The sequence below is a fragment of the Rana temporaria genome, chromosome 2 (assembly GCF_905171775.1).
Source record: "Rana temporaria chromosome 2, aRanTem1.1, whole genome shotgun sequence".
Classification (NCBI taxonomy): domain Eukaryota; kingdom Metazoa; phylum Chordata; class Amphibia; order Anura; family Ranidae; genus Rana; species Rana temporaria.
The window spans coordinates 248,105,471-248,121,237 of record NC_053490.1 but is presented as its reverse complement, the minus strand read 5'-3'; positions in this window follow the sequence as shown (position 1 = coordinate 248,121,237).

Here is a 15,767-nt window from a genome sequence, read left to right as displayed (position 1 = left end):
GAATAATGGAAATGTTAATATGCAAATGTTTTTCATTTTAAGTGGAACCTGTCAGGATAGAAATATAGAAGATGCCATCGTCGACCTGTTTTTAAAACTTTAAATATAAACCATTATCTTGCCTATGGAGGACAGCGTGACAGTTCCTCTGGAAAGTCCTACACTCAGAACCCCCAAACCCCATTACACTCATCTTAAAGTGACACTAAACTGATTTTTTTTTCTTGTGTACCCTCCCTATCCTCCACTGATGCACCTCACACTAGTAGTGTACAGCAAGCATTTAGCTGGGTAGTCCATCTCAGGAGCTGTCGATCAGATGTCAGGTAAAAGGAATCCGGGAGGTTTTATAGCTACCCGATCCCTGCAGCGCTTTACTAAGCTAATATGACAGGAGTGTTAACCACTACGCCATACCATGGTAATATCACAGGAGTGCTAACCACTACACCATACTATGCTAATATCACAGGAGTGCTAAAAACTACACCATACTATGCTAATATCACAGGAGTGCTAACCACTATACCATACTATGCGAATATCACAGGAGTGCTAAAAAAAAATAACATTAGATTGAGGCTAATTGTGGGAAGCACAATCGGGTGTTTTTTTTTTAATCAATGCAGTACATACCTTTTTAGAGATAGATGTTCTCCGCGGCTTCCGGGTATGATCTTCGGGACTGGGCATTCCTATTTGATTGACAGGCTTCCGACCGTCGCATACAGCGCGTCACGCGTTACCGAAAGAAGCCGAACGTCGGTGCGGCTCTATATGGCGCCTGCGCACCGACGTTCGGCTACTTTTGGCAACTTGTGACGCGCTGTATGCGACGGTCGGAAGCCGGTCGGAAGCCTGTCAATCAAATAGGAACGCCCAGTCCCGCAGTTCATACCCGGAAGCCGCGAAGAACATCTATCTCTAAAAAGGTATGTACTGCATTGATTTAAAAAAAAAACACCCGATTGTGCTTCCCACAATTAGCCTCAATCTAATGTTAAAAATTATTTTTTTGGGTGAACCCCCGCTTTAAAGGATCCCTGCCTACTGCCGGAGAGCCCAGGACCATGGTAAGTGGTTAAGATAGCTTCCTGCAGAGGTGATGGAGAAACAGCTGTCCCCCCATATCCTCTGTGATGGAATGAAGCCAGAAATAACAAGGATTTCATCACTTCTGGTTTGCGAGTTGTCTTTCCGTGGCTGTTATAACCAGTGAGATCAAACGCAATCTTTTTTTTTTGGTAGTGGAGTTTGTTGCCATTTCACGGGTGTGAATAGTTTTAAATTTTGTAATGTTTGATACCTATTTACTCAACGCAACATCATCTTTTATATTTTATTTTCTCTCGAAAATGTGCATTTCATAAACAGATGTGAAAATAAAGTGTGACATAAAAAATTGCTACAGTCGCCATTTTATTCTCCAGAGTCTCTGCTTTTATAAAATATATGAAAAACGTGATCAGCAGATCAAGGGTGCAATGCCAGGATCCTACAGACTTTCCGAACATTGTCTGCCCGTACATCAGATATGGACAGGCAGTTACTGAATTGCAGAAGGAATCATTGAGAACTAGAATGCGGCCGACGGTACTTGTAATTCATTCATTCACAGAACTCTGTGAATGACATGGCTGAGTTGGTGGAGCCTTGCAGGTCTTGCTGTTTTTAAAATTGTGACAGCGGTTGCAGGGAGGAGATCCCCTGCCTGCTGTCACAGGGAGGGGGGGGGGATTGGGGGGAGAGGAGGCAGGAGCTGGATCATGTTACATGTTTCACAATAAAAATGGGTGCAACATGTTACGAAAGGTAAACTTAGCCTTTAACATGTATGTGAAAAATATCAAAACTGCCTTGGACAGTTAATAGTTAAGCTCCAAAGCAATCCTTTTGCTTGGCCACAATTCTATATTTTATTTAATTTCCAGGAAAGTGTTAAGTAATATCGACACTTGCCTTGACCATGAAATAAAACTGTCTCTATGGTGACGCTTGCTTACATTGCTCCAATAAGCCATTAAATAAAGAATCACTAAACTATAGGCAGTTGCAACGAAGAGCCGTTTTAGACGTGAACCTAAATAATGCATCTCAGTGAGCAATTTATCAATTAAAAACCCTGCGCTGTACTTTTTAAAACTATTATAAATAAAATATTACTATATAAAATGGTATTGTCTTTATATTTAAATGTATTTTTATATGTTTACTTATTTACAAAGCACAATATTCAATAAGGCCCCTTTTACACAATGGGCCCGCTTGGATCCGCCTGTTTGTTTATCAGGCAGATCCGAACGGGCCACCCATTGACTTCTATGGGCAGGTGGATGTCAGCGAACCCGCCTGCCATCCGATCTGATAAGATCAGATGAAAAAACAGACATATGGCGATATGTTCGCCATCCATCCAGCGGATGGGATCGGATGAAAACGGACAGGCGGATCTGTTTTCGTCCGATCTCCTATAGAGAACAGCGAGGCTCTGAAAGTTCCGTCCCTGAGCTCTGAGCTAGCGGAGTCTGTCCAGCTGATCCGCCCTGTGTGAATGGGGCCTGAGGCCTCGTACACACGACCGTTTTCCTCGACAGAATCCATCAAGAAACTTGGTGGCAGAGCTTTTTTGCCGAGGAAAGCGGTCGTGTGTATGTTTTTCATCGAGAAAACTGTCGAGGAACTCGACGAGAAAAAAAGAGAACAAGTTCTCTTTTTCCTCGACGGGAGTCTCAATTTCCTCGTTGTGTTCCTCGTCGGGCTGGTTTTCGACGATAAACACATTCGTGTGTATGCATAGAAACCCGCACATGCTCAGAAGGGTGGCGCCAGTGGAATGGAACTTCCCCTTTATAGTGCCGTCGTACGTGTTGTACGTCACTACGCTTGAGAACGACGAGATTTTGTCTTGACAGTGTGTATGCAAAGAAAGCTTGTCAAGTTTCTCGACAAGCCTAACAAGGAACTCGTCGAGGAAAACGATGTTTCATTTATGAAGAGTTCCTTGGTCGTGTGAACGAGGCCTAAAGCTTAAAAGAGAATATTGAACCACTAGCATGTGATGTTTTGCATAATTCTGTCATCTGCCTAAAATGACACAATTCTCAAGCTTTCCAATACAAGAATCCCTGAAAAGTATATTGAAAACACTTGGGATGTGTCCAGTGAAAGCTTGTGCTGCATCTTTTTTCTCATGCATCGGTTTCTTAAAAACCCTTTCCTAATGAACTGCATGGCTTTGTCACACAGATCAGATTTTCTGCTCTGATGGAAAAGTCTATTTCTCAATCTGTCACATGAACAGTTAAACAGCTGTTGGAAAGCTGCTTAGTTGCAATGGAGAATTCCAAGGAACTCCTTTTAGCCAGCTGGAAAAATCGACTGTCTAATGGAAAAAATGCTTTCCTAAAAATACTAAAAATAATACTAAGATAAGGTACAGCAGAGTCTTCCTAAAACCCAAATCAGGTGTGTATACAATATCACTTCCATCACATTACTTATATAGGGATCATTCACACATACATGCATGTCAAATGGGTCATGGCCTGATGTATGTTGTGTAGGGGCAGTGCCTTATCTTGTTGTCACAATGCAAGATATTGTTTACCTATTTTTTTTTACTCTATTAACCACTTGCCGACCACATACAGCGGCTCTGCTGTGCAAGATCGCGTACCTAGTACATGATCCTGCATCTCCGGGTCTGGTACACGCATGCACGCCGCCGGTGACCTGCTCCCACTGTGAATAAACACAGCGGGTGCTTATCTGCGGCTACCGTGGACTCGATGTCCACTGGCACCCGCTGATCATTAAGCAGAGAGCCAGAACTGCGATCTACCTATGTAAACAAATAAAATAAACGTGGGGGGGCTCACTAAGTGGCTTTGGTCTTCCTCCCGCCCCCTGCTGGTGACACAAATTTCCTCTTCCGGTTCAAGCTGAACAGTATGGAGCTGAACACTTCCTGGTTTTTGAATGTACATTGATTCAGCACATCACACCAGAAACTTTCCCAGCTACCCGGATCATGCGAGGAGCCTGTGGGACGCATACTTATGATAAGCATGACTCCCACTTATTATTACAAGGGCATTGCCTCCTGGAGCGACAGATACCCAATTTACCTTTGCCTATGTAAACAAGACAGGTCGCCGCTCTGTTAGTAGGGAAGGCAATAATGACATGTTCCTGCAAAGCAGGAACATGAATCAGTACCTTCCCCTATTAAAAGCACCTTCCACAAGCACTGGCTAGGCACAAAGTTAACCCTTTGATCACCCCTGAAGTTACTCTCTTCCCAGCCAGTGTCACTAGTACAGTTGCAGTGCATATTTTTTAGCACTGATCACTGTATTAGTGACATGGTCCACAAAAATTGTATCAATAGTGTCAGTTAGTGTCTGATTTGTCCGCCGCAATATCGCAGTTCCGCTATAATCCGCTGATCGTCACCATTACTAGTAACAAAAATTCATAAATCTATCCCCCGTTTTGTAGACGCTATATTGTTTGTGCAAACCAATCGATTTACGCTTATTGGGATTTTTTTACTAAAAATATGTAGCAGAATACATATTGGCCTAAATTGATCTTTTACTTTTTTATTTTTTGGATATGTTTTATAGTAGAAAGTAAAGAAAATATATATATTTTTTTTAATTTTAGTTTAGTTGCCGCAAAAAACAGAGGTAATCAAATGCCACCAAAAGAAAGCTCTATTTGTAGGAAAAAACGCACATAATTTTTTTTTAGGTACAGTGTTGCTTCCACTTCTTCCCGGGGGACCGCGGTGCCGGAAGAAAGTTCACCTCTCCCCCCTCCCTTTCGGAAATCATCTGGGACACATCACAGGTCCCAGATGATTGCCCGTCCAGTCACAGTGCGCAGCATGGCTCGCGCATGCGCAGTGTATGCCCGGCTGTGAAGCCACAGCCGGTTGCCCACAGTAGTGATGCCAGAGCTGGGTAGAGGAGGGGGAGAAGAGCGGGGCTTCGTTCCCCCGCATCGCTGGACCCTGGAGAAAAGGTAAGTTATTAATTAAAAGTCAGCAGCTGCAGTATTTGTAGCTGCTGACTTGTTTTAATTTTTTTTTTTTTAAGTCGGAGCTCCGCTTTGGATTTGAGAGCGGTTTACCTCTCTGGCAGCTGTCCATAGCTTTAAAGCAGGGATTCTCAAACTACGGCTCTCCAGCTGTTGTAGAACTACACATCCCATGAGGCATTGTAACACACTAACATTCACAGACATGCCTAGGCATGATGGGAATTGTAGTTCCTAAACAACTGGAGGGCCGTAGTTTGAAGACCCATGCCCTAAAGTAATGTTTCTTGTTTTTGAATTGTTTGCTTTGACACATGTTCACCAGGACACTGAGCAGCTCCCCATGCCATTTGTTTGACAATTCCCTGTTTTTAAATATTCAGCTCCCATTGATGTTATTATTATTATTACACAGGTATTATACAGTGCCAACAGTTTTAACAGCACTTTACAATACAGGGTATGTAGTCATGTTCTACAAATCTGTCTCAAATCCAATCTAGATATGTTTAGCCCATTTCTAATCTACAGTATAGAGGGCCTATAGAATCTGATAATGCTATTTGATATAATGTATATACTATGGGAGCTTTCAAGATGTATTCTACTCTGGGGAAATCTTATTAGAGGCTTCAATTCTTATTTCTTGTGGGTAACATGTTTAGCCTTACCGCAGGTTATGTGGCATTTCCAGAATGAACATAGGCATTTAGGACATCAAAATTCATAGACAAAAAATGGCTTACAGTATTTGCTTACAAGGCACATGATTTTCCATGCTCTTTATTGAGTGGAAGCAGAATGATCTGCCCTTCTAAATCTAAATTTTAATTTCTCTGCATAAAATAATCCACCAGCTTCTGAAAAGTACATCCGTTTCAATAATGTCGATTAATAATCTGCATGTTGTACTGGAACTAGATGAGTGTGAGAAAAAGCATACACACTGCAGCTGAATGCTAGAATGTTTTAAATTAAAGCATAGCAATTTTAATTATGCCAACTTACCATATGGAGCCAGTAATAGAGTTAATGGATAATTTTATACTCAAGTGCAAGCCTTAGCTCAGAAAGGCTTTTAGGGCCTATGTAGATGCATGTGTTGCTCTATTGCTACTGCGGTAATGTTACAACTCTATAATTTGAATTCTGGTATGTAACCATAATGTCCAGTAGAATTTTTTTATTCTTTTGCATTCTTTCTGTATTCTATTATTTCGTTTTTTAATTCTTATTTAAATTCATTCACTTATGTATTTTTAAGCTGGCGTAGATGATACTTTTTTGTTAAAAAAATAAAACTCACAAATGTCCACACATCCACACAATTGAGGTGGATGGAGGATTTCCCCAACTGGCATATTGTAGTTTGACAACAGGACTGTCAGAATACAGTGATCCACGGCTGCAGTGTATCGACTGCAGCTGCTTATCGGCAAATGTTTTACCAACATTCCAAAATTTCTTTGTTCCAACGAACAAACAGGAACATTCACAGGATAGATAGATACTGTAGATCGGGGTCCTCAAACTTTTTAAACAGGGGGCCGGTTCACTGTCCCTCAGACCGTTAGAGGGCCGGACTATAAAAAAAAAACTATGAACAATTTCCTATGCACACTGCACATATGTTATTTTGAGCCCACCCTCACCGTCATTTCAAGCCATCATTGCAAGCCCACCCTCACTGTCATTTCAGACCATCATTGCAAGCCCCCCCTCACCACCATTTCAAATTCAAGCCATCATTTAAAGCCCCCCTCACCATTGCAAGCCCCTCACGATCATTGCAACCCTCCCCCTTCATCATTATAAGCCCCTCATTGCAAGCCCCCCCGACAATCATTAATTGCAAACCGATCATGATCATTGCAAGCCCCCCCACCTCACCATCATCATTACATCATCATCATCATCATCATCATCCCCTCATTGCAAGCCCCCCTCGCCATCATCATTGTAAGCCCCTCATTGCAAGCCCCCCCCTCACAATCATTAATTGCAAGCCGATCAAGATCATTGCAAGCCCCCCCAATCATCATCATCATCCCCTCATTGCAACCCCCCCTCACCTTTGCAAGCCCCCCTCACCATCATCAGCCCCTCATTGCAATCCCCCCTCACCATTGCAAGCCCCTCATTGCAAGCCCCCCCACCTTAATCATTACATCATCAGCCCCTCATTGCAAGCCTCCCCCACCATCATCATCATCATCATTACATCATCATCAGCCCCCCCCACCATCATCATTTCATCACCATCAGCCCCCCCACCATCATCATTACATCATCATTTCATCATCATCAGCCCCCCCCCCACCATCATCATCATCATCATCATCATCATTACATCATCATTTCATCATCATCAGCCCCCCACCACCATCATCATCATTACATCATTATTTCATCATCATCAGCCCCCCTCACCATCGCAAGCCCCCGCCCTCCCTCACCATCGTAAGCCCCTCACAGACTTTCTCCTTACTGTGCCAAACTGCTGTCACGGTCCCACTGTGTCACAAAGCTCACAGTGTTGGTAACAGTTCTGGCACGCTGTGATAAATGTCCCGCCCTCCTCCTCTTAGACCAGTTTGTGTGATAGACAGAACAGGCTCTATCACACGAGCTAGTCTAGGAGGAGGAGGGCGGGACATTTTTCACAGCGCGCCCGAACTGTTAACACTGTGATCTCCGTGACACAGCGGGATCGCTGTGTTACAACCGGCCGTGTAACCAGCGTTGCCTGTCAGGGTCGGGTGGGCCGGTTAAAAGTCCTCCACAGGCCGCATGTGGCCTTCGGGCCGTAGTTTGAGGACCCCTGCTGTAGATAGATGGAAAATGTTAATTAGGGGCTCGGAGGAAGACAGCATATCCCTCAAAATGCATTTGCATTCTTGCATTGTGCCGTAGAGTGTTTTCCATATAGGTTATCCAAATCCTGGTGTTGCCAAGATATCCTGTCATGGGATTTACTATATGCTTGTTTATTTACAGCCTTTGTAAATATTTTTATACATTTCTTTCAATGCATTGTGTTTGAGGTAATGCACTTGCTGGTGCACCCTTCTTGTTATTTTTTGTTTAGAATTAAAGATCTTCTCAATCTGAAGAGGGCTGCAATTCCCAGAGTGGATCCTAGGCACTGTACAAATTTGACTGGTGAACAAGCTTTCTTGTTTCAAGATCTTTTGTCATATCCTCTAACACTTGAGTGCCAATGTGATATTCCTTTCTGACTGATTTCTCATGCACACAAAAATAACCAGGCATTGCACAACACTTGCAAAAACAATGTGCATGTCTATGGACAGAGTGGATATAAAAAGTCTACACACCCCTGGTAAAATGTCAGGCTTCTGTGATGTAAAAAAAAAATGAGACAGAGATAAATCATTTCAGAACTTTTCCCACCTTTAATGTGACCTATTAACTGTAGAACTAAATAAAAAAAAACCGAAAATGTTTAATAGGGGGGGGGGGGTAAAAATAAAAGAAATAAAATAATGTGTATGCATAAGTGTGCACACCCTCTTATAACTGGGGATGTAGCTGTGTTCAGAATTAAGCAATCACATTCAAACTCATGTGAAGTAGGAGTCAGTACACACCTGCCATCATTTAAAGTGCCTCTGATTAACCCCAAATAAAGTTCAACTGTTTTAGTAGGTCTTTTCTGACATTTTCTTAGTCACATCTTACAGCAAAAGCCATGGTCGGCAGAGAGCTTCCAAAGGATCAGAGGGATCTCATTGTTAAAATGTATCAGTCAGGAGAAGGGTACAAAATTATTTCTACAGCATTAGATATACCATGGAACACAGTAAAGACCGTCATCATCAAGTGGAGAAAATATGGAAGAGACATTACCAAGAACTGACGAAGGGGCCCTGCGCAGCTCCGAAACGTTGCACTCTCTTTGTGTTGTGATCATGCAATAAAACATCTGTTTGGACGCTATTTACGTAGTTCAATGGTGTGCTGGCAAATATTTCTACCATTACCAAGAACTGGTTGTCCCTCCAAAATTGATGAAAAGAAGAGAAGAAAATTGGTCAGGGAGGCTGCCAAGAGGTCTACAACATTAAAGGAACCGTGGGAACATATGGCTGTGTTGTACATGTGACAACAATCTCCCGTATTCTTCATATGTCTGGGCTATGGGGTAGAGTGGCAAGACGGAAGCCTTCTCTTACGAAAATAACATCCAAGCCCGGCTAAATTTTGCAAAAACACATCTGGGAAAATGTGTTATGATCTGATAAAGCCAAGGTTTAACTCTTTGGTCATAATTTTAAAATATATGTTTGGCACAAAATAACACTGCACATCACCAAAAGAGCACCTTACCCACTAGTGAAGCATGGTGGTGGGAGCATCATGCTTTGGAGCTGTTTTTCTTCAGCTGGAACAGGGGCCTTAGTCAAGGTAGAGGGAATTATGAATAGTTGGGTAATCTGAAGAGGGCTGTGCACAGGAGATGCCCTCACAATCTGACAGATTTGGAATGTTTTTGCAAAGAAGAGTAGGCAAATATTGTCACGTCAAGATGTGCCACGCTGACAGACTCATACCCAAAAAGGCTGAGTGCTGTAATAAAATCAAAAGGTGCTTCAACAAAGTTTAAAGCGGGAGTTCACCCATAAAACAATTTTTCCCCTTAGATGGATGCTCGTTTTGTCTAGGGGAATCGGCTAGTTGTTTTAAAATATGAGCCGTACTTACCGTTTTCGAGATGCATCTTCTCTGTCGCTTCCGAGTATGGGTCTTCGGGTGCGGGCGTTCCTTCTTGATTGACAGTCTTCCGAGAGACTTCCGACGGTCGCATCCATCGCGTCACTAGTAGCCGAAAGAAGCCGAAAGTCGGTGCGGCTCTATACTGCGCCTGCGCACCGACGTTCGGCTTCTTTCGGAAAATCGTGACGCGATGGATGCGACCGTCGGAAGCCTCTCGGAAGACTGTCAATCAAAATAGGAACGCCCAGTCCCGCAGCCCATACCCGGAAGCGGCGGAGAAGATGCATCTCGTAAACGGTAAGTACAGCTCATATTTTAAAACAACTAGCCGATTCCCATAGACAAAACGAGCATCCATCTAAGTGTTATGTACGGGTGAACCCCCGCTTTAAGTTTAAGGGTGTGCACACTTATGCAACCATATTATTATTTTTTTTTTATATTTACTTCTCTCTATCTAAAAGATTTTAGTTTGTTATTCAAATGAGCTGTACAGTTTATAGGTCACATTAAAGGTTCAAAAAGTTCTTAAATTATTTATCTTTGTTTACATCACAGAAACCTGACATTTTAACAGGGGTGTGTAGATTTTTTATATCCACTGTATACTGGACAGTGACAGCCTGTTTTGCGGGTCCTACATCTGTATGCATGTGTGTGTGTGGATTCATTTTTATGGGTGACTTTCCACAGCATCTGTGGGTCCCAGGTGGTGAAATAGCCCCAAATGTTGTATTGTGTGGCCCCAGATGCCCATGTGCATGAGGCCTAAGTCTGTAATATATGTGGTAAGCATACGGGTGGACAGAATATGGCTCAGCTGGGCACCACTAGATCTACCTTAGATCTATGCTAAGTGTAAATTAGAAGAGCATTTCAAATTTGCTACTTGTAGTATTATCTAGAGAAGTATGCTTTTTCTTTGCCAAAGATCATTGACCACTGATATTCTTGTCAAGTCAAACATGTTCTGTAGGGTCACACATTTTAAAATTGACTGCAAATTACTGTCTTGTTTTCAGGTTACATTTAAAAAATGTTAAGCAATTTGAGCTTTGTTTTTAACCTGTGCTATTAACACACATTTTTCTATAATGAAATACAGTTAAAGTATTTACCACATATTTTTGCATGTATAAATATCACCTAGCTACTAAGTGCTATACTTTGGATTTACTTTTTTTGTTTGTTTTAATGGCATACAAATTGAAACAAATAGGGGTTGGTGATGGGGAATGCACTCAGGCAAGAGCAATGACTGCCCAGGTGCATTCAAGGTAAGTAGAAATAATCGGTCCAGCAGAAGAGGCACTTTTGAGTCTTGAACTGAAGCAACATAAACAGATTCAAGAACGACTTCCTGTCTTCCTTAAGAGAAGTGGTGTCAACCAATAAATCCATTGGGGTAGATTCAGGAAGCAATTACGCCTGCGTATCCATAGATACGCAGCGTAATTGCTAAGTAGCGCCGGCGTATCGACTTTCTGTATTCAGAAAGCTCGATACGCCGACTGTAGCCTAAGATATGACTGGCATAAGGCTCTTATGCCGTCGTATCTTAGGCTGCATTCTGACGCTGGCCGCTAGGTGGCGTTCCCGTAGTGGTCAGTGTAGAGCAGGGATATGCAATTAGCGGACCTCCAGCTGTTGCAGAACTACAAGTCCCATGAGGCATAGCAAGACTGACAGCCACAAGCATGACACCCAGAGGCAGAGGCATGATGGAACTTGTAGTTTTGCAACAGCTGGAGGTCCGCTAATTGCATATCCCTGGTGTAGAGTATGCAAATTGCATACTCACGCCGATTCACAAATGTACGCGCGCCCGGCGTTCGAGTTTTACGTCGTTTGCATACGGCGCTTCCGTCGTAAGGCTGCTCCTGCTGTTAGGAGGCGCAGCCAATGGTAAGTATACATCGTTCCCGCGTCGCTATTTTCGAAATTTACGTCGTTTGCGTAAGTGAATCGTGAATGGCGCTGGACGCCATTTACGTTCACGTCGAAGCAAATGACGTCCTTGCGACGTCATTTACCGCAATGCACGTCGGGAAATTTTCCCGACGGAGCATGCGCAGTACGTTCGGCGCGGGAACGCGCCTAATTTAAATGATCCACGCCCCCTACGGGATCATTTAAATTACGCGCGCTTACGCCGGCCCCTTTTACGAAACGCCGCCGCAAATTACGGAGCAAATGCTTCGTGAATGAAGCGTAGCTCCAGTAATTTACGGAGGCGTAGCGTAAAAACGGTACGCTGCGCCGCCGTAGCAGTGCGCGCACCTAGCTGAATCTACCCCACAGATGTTATTTCAATATAAGACCACTACTCCACTCGGCTGTATGCGTATATTTACTCGCTTATGGTAAACACGGTTTTTCATCCTCTTTATTCAGATAAAAGCTACCTTCTAAATCTGAATTTTCATTTCTCTGCATTAAATATTTCACCAGCTTCTGAAAAGTACATCAGTTTCAGTAATGTCAATCAGTAACCTGCAGGTTGTACTGGAACTAGATGAGTGGGAACATAGCATACACACTGCAGCTGAATGCTAGAATGTTTTAGATAAAAGCATAGCAGTTTTAATTATGCCAGCTTGCCATATGGAGCCAGTAATATAGTTAATAGATAATTTTATACTCAAGGGCAAGACTTGGCTCAGAGAAGCCATTAGGGCCTATGCAGATGCATTTGTTGCTGTATTGTTACTGCAGTAACTTTACAACTTTATAATACCAATAAGTCTAATGCCCTGTACACACGATCGGATATCTGATGGAATCTAATCCGATGGATTTTTTCGTCAGATATCCGATGAAGCGGACTTTCATCAGTCTTGCCTACACACCATCAGTCAAAAATCTGACCGTGTCCAACGCGGTGATGTAAAACACTTTGACGTGCTGAGAAAAATGAAGTTAAAAGCTTCCGAGCATGCGTCGACTTGATTCTGAGCATGCGTGAATTTTCCTCCGATGGAGTTCCACACAGACAATCGTTTTTTTTCTATCAGTTTTTTATCCATAGGAAAATTTTAAAACATGTTCTATTTTTTTTCACTGATGGAAAACAAACCGATGGGCCCACACACGATCGGTTTGTCCGATGAAAATGGTCCATCGGTCCGTTTTCATCAGACAAACCGATCGCGTGTACAGGGCTTAAGGCCCCTTTCACACTTTTCCTGCAACTTTGAACATCAGAATTGCATGACAATTCCCAATGATAACCATTCATATCTGTGCGACTTCAAGTCGTACCGACTTCAAAGTAGTCCCTGTACTACTTTGGTCTGACTTTAAAGGGCGTAGAGGTCCAAAGACCTCAAGGTTACACAGGCATTCCCTGAAATCACAGCAAAATCATGGTATAATTGCTCGTCTTTCAGGTCATGGCACTGTGAAAGGGGCCTAATACAAGTGTGGGCTTGGTGCTTAAATGTAATAAGGGATGGAGTAGAGATTTGATCCCTTATGCCGCGTACACACGATCGGATTTTCCATCAGAAAAACCTTGAATGTTTTTTCCGACGAAATTCCGCTCAAGTTTGGCTTGCACACACTCGATCACACAAAAGTTCTCTGAACTTTCGACCGTCAAGAACGCAGTGACGTACAACACTACGACGAGCGGAGAAAATGAAGTTCAATGCTTCTGAGCATGCATCAAATTGTTTCTGAGCATGCGTCGGAAATTTTGCGCGTCGGAATTGCTACAGACGAACAGATTTTCCGATAGGGTTTTTTTCTGTCGGAAAATTTGAGAACCAGCGCTCAATCTTTTGTTGGGGGAAATTCCGACAGCAAAAGTCCGACACACGGTCGGAATTTCCGTTCAAGAGCTCACATCAGACTTTTGCTGGCGGAATTTCCGATCGTGTGTACGGGGCATTAGGCTTGTACTTGCTGCACCTGGAGTTAAGAGGGAGAAAGGTTAACTGAATAGAGATGGAGAAACACCCAGTGTCCAGAATAACACAACTCTTGATGGGAGAATACAATTGTGTATTGAAACAAACAAAAAAAAAAAAACATACAGAACAAGCCGTTGCATTTCAGAGATGTGTGGGCTTCATGGTGGTACCAGAATTTCTTGTATTGGCAGAATGCCGGTTTGTGTACATAATTATTGCCATCTTCCGAACAGGCAGTTAATGTCCAAGTAACTTTTAGCTGGGATCACTGTATCCTTACTGTAAAATTGTATCATTTTCACACTGAATTTTCAAAAGTATCACCAGAAAGAGATCAGTTCAATGTAAACACAATTTCAGAAATCAAAAGAATATCCTTGATATATTTGCTGTTTGGTTAATCAGTGCTCCAGGCACTAAAGCTGCATCAGATTGGTCATGTAGTATTAATAGCAAGCTGACCAATAGCTCACATACCACAGCTCTATAAACAAAAGTATTCCTTCCACAGATAACAATTTTGTAACAGTTGCTGAGGCCCAGATTATTAAAGAAAGGAATAACAAATTCTTTGTACTCATAAGTTTTTTGTGGTATGTCATACTACTATTTGAATGTGTTGTTTAACGGTGTTGCCCTAGGGAAAATAATCATAAAAGAGACATAAACCAGTATCCAGTATACATTTTGCTTATGTTTTTTGTTTTTGTGTGTGATTTGTGCATGGGAAATGACATGCTAATAGCTTGTACTCTGGGAAATAAAAGGAAATCTATGGCCACTATCGATGAGGGGACAGTTTGGTCCACACCTAAGTTCGGGAACAAAACTTTTGCTGTTCGGGATGAACACCCGGACATGTTTGGGCCCCCTGTTTAGTAGTAACAGTGCAGTTTGGCTCATCAATAATGGTCACAGCATATTTGCATTTTATAACAAGTTATTTATTTGTGGCTTCTTTTCTTATTTTTTTGAAAGGTAACACCTTTAAATCCCAATTTTTCTGGCGTTTTCATAATATATATATATATATATATATATATATATATATAATCTTATGTGATGTTGCTTTTATCCATGGACACACCTAAATATTTTCAGCTGTGTAGTTTAGAAGGCAGGTTCTATGAAATGTGTGACACAGCAGTGCCTACCCACAGAGCATAGTGTCTATGTGACACACAATTCATGTAAATGTGTGGTCATCTTCACAGAACAAGTTTACCAATTTACAAAAGTGCTGCTGACCTACTTCTAACATATTATACTTACTAGGCAGTTATTTTGACCTACTGACCTTAGACCACTCATCCAGAATGATGCATACAGGAAAGTAATGCCCCGTACACACAATCGGAATTTCCAATGGAAAAAGTCTGATCAGATTTTCCGATCGTGTGTAGCCCCATCTGAGTTTTTTCATCGGAAATTCCGATGAATTCCATATGAGTTTAGATATAGAACTGTGGCATAAGAGTCATTATCATTACATATGTTTAAGGTAAGGGAATAGACAGAATGCCAATATACAGAAAGAACAATACAAGTCAGATCAGAATGGACCAGGTTGATTGACAACGCATGGGGCCCCCGGCAATAGGAGATTATGGGGTCCACAGGCAATGGGAGATTATGGGGCCATACAATATACACATACATATACATACACACACACACACACACACACACACACACAAGCACACACAGTATACACATACATACACACACAGTATACACATACATACACACACACACACAGTATACATACATATACAAACACAGGATACACATACAGTATACACATACATATACACACAGTAGACATATACAAACAGTATACACACGCAGTATACACATACATATACACATACATATACACACACACAGTGTACACACAGTATACACATGCATATACACACACACAGTATACAAATACATATACACACACAGTTTACACATGCATATACACACACACAGTATACACATGCATATACACACAGTATACACATACATATACACACAGACACACAGTATACCCACAGTGTATATGCACACACACACCAGCACTTTCCA